The 5,000-nt window shown below is 71.9% G+C and overlaps 1 long non-coding RNA gene across 1 annotated transcript; it reads right to left on the reverse strand.

Moving 5' to 3' along the window:
• Positions 1 to 989: 989 nt before the first annotated feature.
• On the reverse strand, positions 990 to 2,509 carry LOC135317544 (uncharacterized). The gene is made up of 3 exons (XR_010376366.1): positions 2,325 to 2,509; positions 1,995 to 2,127; positions 990 to 1,153 (listed from the first exon to the last, which is right to left on the reverse strand). It is a non-coding gene; the product is annotated as an uncharacterized LOC135317544 (long non-coding RNA).
• Between the last annotated feature and the right edge of the window lie 2,491 nt (positions 2,510 to 5,000).

Here is a 5,000-nt window from a genome sequence, read left to right on the forward strand (position 1 = left end):
GCGTAGCCGTCGTCGTGGCTGGCGGCGGCGCCGTCGCTGTTAGCGTTAGTAGTAACGATCGATAGGTAGGACTGGGCGAATCGATGGGATTTAGCGCGTTAAGGAGGCGTTTCCTTTAACGCCGATGGCAAGCCTCTCTTTTTCTCCCCCCCCGTCCCCCCTCGTCGTTTTACGGTAACGCTCGCCACGGTCGCGCGTTCGCGTCGCGCCACGCCCGACGGTCGAATCGCGGCGCGGCGCTCTCGCTCTACGAGGCCGTGCGCGGTCGTTCCCCGTCGTCGCCGTAACCGTTACCGGCGCTTTCGTGGCTCGTCCCCGAGATCCCCTGCAGTACGCGCAAACGCGTGCGCGCGTCGCTACGGCGTCCGTCGCCGACCGTCCGCTCACCCGTTCGTCGGCAATTCTCTGTCAGCGAACAACTTATCGACACCTACCGAGCCGTATCTGCGTCGCCTTGCCTGTCCCGGTACTTCTTACGACGACGTGCGGTAATCGTCCGTAGCACGCGGCAGCACGTGATGCGGGGGGTGGGGTGGGGTGGGTGTGTGTGTGTGCGCGCGCGCGCGCGTGGTGTGTGCGGTGCGTGCTGTGGGGGACGGGGGACGGGGGTGTGGGGGGGTGTGCGCGTGTCGCGCGCAGCGCGCGTGTCGCGCGGCACTCCCTCACGCGTTCCCCGTCCAGCCCGCCGGCTGAGGCCGCTACCGGATCGGGTCCCTCCCGGCCCGGCCGCGGCGGGTCGCCTCCGCGCCGCCTGCGTGGGGAGGGTCCGGCCTTGTCCCGGGCGCCGGGCTTCGGCGCCCGCTGCTTTCGGCCGGGGGCGCGGGGCCCCTTCCACGTCCCCTCGAGGCCCGGGCGGAACGGGACCGTCCTCTCGGCAGCGCTCGCCGCTCGAACGCGTCCCGCCCGCCACGCGACCGCTGGCCGGCGGCCGGGCCTTAGAAGCGTGGGCCGCCTCTCGGCCAGCCCCGGCAGGGGGCCCTGCAGCCCACGCTGCCGGCGCCGGGCCCGGCGGACCGCCGTCGCTGCCCAGGCCGAGGCAGGCGGCTGCTGCTTTCCCAGGGACGGCTCTGACCGGCAAGCGAGGCGAGCGCGTATCCCGCCCGCGGGCAGGCAGGCTCGCAGGCCGGGCATCGTACGTGGCTGGCAACGCCGGCTGTAACAGAGAAGGCGGGGCGATCTGCAGCTCTTTTTCGCGTCTCCCTCCCTGCGTGCCCGACATCCCGGACGAGGCTGGCCCGAAGCCCGCCCCCCCCCGCCCCCGGCGCCGCGCGCAGGCGCTCCTGCGTGCCCCTGTCCGTACTGCACACGCCCCCCCCCCCCCCACACCCCCCCCCCCCCCACCCCACCCCCGGCCCCGCCGCCCCGCACCCCTCACCCCACCCCGCGCCACCGACGCAACCCCCCAGCACACAGCCCCGCCTGCCCGCCCAGACATGTAGCTCACGGCTAGTATAGCTGCTCCCCACCCCACACCCCCCCCACCCCCCCACCCCCCCCCACGCGGCCTCTCCCCCCACCTCCCGCTGCCGCCGCCGTCCGTCGCCCCGCCCACCCCACCCCCCCCCCCCCCCGGCCCCGCCGCCCCGCACCCCTCACCCCACCCCGCGCCACCGACGCAAACCCCCAGCACACAGCCCCGCCTGCCCGCCCAGACATGTAGCTCACGGCTAGTATAGCTGCTCCCCACCCCACACACACCCCCCCCCACCCCACCCCCCACGCGGCCTCTCCCCCCACCTCCCGCTGCCGCCGCCGTCCGTCGCCCCCCCCCACCCCTCGCCCCCGACCCTCCCCCGCTGGCCACGAAGCTAGCGGCCGGTAGTCTAGCTGCGCTCGCCCGCCCGCCCAGACATGTAGTTCACGGCTTGTATAGCTGCTCCCCACCCCACACCCCACACCCCCCCAAACGCGGCCTCTCCCCCCACCTCCCGCCGCCGCCGCCGCCGCCGCCGCCCCCCCCAAACCCCGCCCCCCCCCCCCCCGCCTTCCACTACCAGGTCAGCCGCCCCGGGGAAGGCTAGGCGGGAGACTTTGGAACCTAGTGGCGTCCCTGACGCCTCCTTTCTTTCTCAGTCAAGCCGTCAGCCGGTTGCTCGCCCGCCCTGCCTGCCGCGCGTCTGCCCGCCCCTGCCGGGGGCGGAAAACCTGAGGGACGCGAAACGGGGGGGGGGGGGGGGGGAGGGAGGGAGGGAGGGAGGGAGGGAGGGAGGGAGGCGGGGGGGGAAAAAAAAACATACCCATAAAATAAAATCTAAAAAGCGCCGAGCGACCCCGATGGAAATCTCCTCCAAAAAAGCGACACCCTTTCGCTCTCCCCAGCCTACCTCTGCGCCGGGTTCCCCGCCTGCTCGCTGACCGCTCTCTGCGCCTCTGCGCCGGCCTCCCTTTCCCGCTGCGGCTCTCGCCGCGACTGAGCGCCGGACCGTCAGCCTAGCGAGGCGGGAACTGCCGCCCTTTCCCCGAGGGCGGGGGCCCGGTTGCCGAGCAGCGAGGCGTGCGCGCCTGCGCAGGGCGGGCGGCTGCGTCCCTCCACCCCCCCCCCCCCCCCCCCCCCGCTGCTCCGCGGCGCCAGGGCTTCTGCGGTCGGCGGGGGCCGCACCCACCGGTCCGCCGGTTCCGAAATGCAGCGCGGGTGCCTGTGGGTGCCACTCTGTCTCTCCGTCGCGTCGGCATGATTGACGCGCGTGCATCGGAGCGTGTGTCGGGGGGGGGGGGGGGAGCGGGGGTGGGAAGGAGACACACACAAAGTCTGCAGGATCGCAGACACGTATTTTAATCGATTTATTTTTAAAAATTACAAACGACAGTGAAACGGGGCGGGGGGGGGGGGAAAGGGGGAAGGGGGAAGGGGGAAGGGGGAAGGGGAGAGAGAAAAAGAACAAAGCACCAAACGAACAAACCCGAAATAAACCAAAACCGAAAGTCGGCGAGCACCCGGTGGCGCCGGGACCCGAAGCTGGCTAGGGCCGACCGGTCCCGAAGTCTCCCGGCGGGCGGCAAACTTGCGCCGGTGAGCCGGGTGGCTCGTGAACACAAGCTGCTGCCTCTAACCGGTCCCCCGCCAGCCCGACGGTGTGCTGGGGGTGGGGGGTAAGGGTTGGGGGGAGGGAGAGGAACGGAGCGAGCGGAGGGGCTGGCCGGGACCGTGAAGCCCGTGAGCGCACGGCAGCCACCGTCTCGCAGTGGGCGGGGGGGGTGAGGAGGGGGGAGTGGGGGGGGGTGTGGGGGGTGTGAGCGTGCGCACTTAAAGAAAAGGAACGTTTCAGTAATTTTCAGTCCTCTTTTGTCGACTTTTTTCCTGCCGAAGCCGATAAAGGTAAAAACCTCTCGAGTGAAACGGCACGCCTGAACTAGCTCCCTTTATAAGAAGCGCTTAAATCCCGGAAACGGGGTGAAAAAAAAAAAAGAAAAAAGACCCCGAGCCGCCTTCCCCCCCCGGCCCCCACCGCCGCGCGACCAGGGTGGCCCGCGTCGCAGAGTCGCGTAAGACTCGTGGGGGAAGAAGAGGCGAAAAGGGAAAGAAGGTGATCAGAAATTACCCCCGCCGGTCCGCGCACCCCACCCCCTCGCCCCCACCGACCACCCCACCCCCGCCCAGACCCAACACCCCACGGCCGCGAGGAGCCGGCCACGCGGGTACCCCTGCCTGCGGAGCACTGAGCATGCGGCACGTCTACCTGGCTACGCGAGGAGCGGGGCAGCCACCCGCGTCTAGCCGGCTCCGGGGCTGGCTGCCAGGCCCACCCGGCGCCGGAACAGGCGGCTGCCACGTCTACATGGCTCCGGGCAGCGTGGCGGCCGCTGGCGGTGTGCGGCGACCGCGGCGTGTCGCTGCCGGAGCGTCCCGTGAAAAGGACGGTCGGGTCTGCCCGGCTCCGGGGGAGCAGCCGCCACGTCTGCCCGGCTCCGTGGGGGGGGGGGGGGGGGGGGGTCGGCGGCGGCTGCCACGTCTGCCCGGCTCCATGGGGGGGGGGTCGGCGGCGGCTGCCACGTCTACCCGGCTCCGTGGGGGGGGGTCGGCGGCGGCTGCCACGTCTGCCCGGCTCCATGGGGGGGGGGTCGGCGGCGGCTGCCACGTCTACCCGGCTCCGTGGGGGGGGTCGGCGGCGGCTGCCACGTCTACCCGGCTCCGTGGGGGGGGGGTCGGCGGCGGCTGCCACGTCTACCCGGCTCCGTGGGGGGGGTCGGCGGCGGCTGCCACGTCTACCCGGCTCCGTGGGGGGGGTCGGCGGCGGCTGCCACGTCTACCCGGCTCCGTGGGGGGGGTCGGCGGCGGCTGCCACGTCTACCCGGCTCCGTGGTGGCGGCTGCCACGTCTACCCGGCTCCGGGGACCGTGGCGGCCGCCGGAGCGCCCGGTGAAAAGGAGGGTCAGGTCTACCGGGCTCCGGCGGGACTTGGTCGCGTTCGAGGGGCGCAGGGGTAGACCTGCCGTCCACGCCACTTGGTCGGAGCTTTCGTAGGGGTCGCTGTTTTTCGCTGCCTCCAGTTACGTCATGGTAAAGGTCGGCGTGATTGACGCGCCTGCCCGGTGGGCGGAGGCGAGGCTCTTGGAGGTTTTTCCGGGCGAGGAAGTGTCGGTACGTACTACAGGAGCGAGCGGTGACTCGTCTCCGGAGCAGCGCTAGCGAGCGGTTGCAACGCCCGGGCCTCGGCTGGTGGGAAAGTTGGGGCGCTCCGCGGCTCTCGTTGGCGGTTCCCGCAGCGGTTCGGCTCGGCTTCTTGCCCGCTTAGGCACGGCCAGCCCCCGGCGCTTCGACCCGCGAGGCAGCCCGGTGGGTCCGAGGGGCGTGGAGAACCGGAGCTCGCCGTTGCCGACCGGCGCGAGGTGTGCCGAAGCAGTCTTCTGCGGGGACGGGGCAAGAGACCGGCGGCGGTTGCCGGCACTCGAACGCTAAGCGGCTGGGGAAGACGCGGAGTCAGTCGAGCCTGCCTGCCGCCGCGGCTTTCCCCGGCCCGCGAGGGTCCGATGGTGTGGCACGGGCGTTGGCGGCGGCGCCT

Source organism: Phalacrocorax carbo, chromosome 26 (genome assembly GCF_963921805.1).
Source record: "Phalacrocorax carbo chromosome 26, bPhaCar2.1, whole genome shotgun sequence".
Lineage (NCBI taxonomy): Eukaryota > Metazoa > Chordata > Aves > Suliformes > Phalacrocoracidae > Phalacrocorax > Phalacrocorax carbo.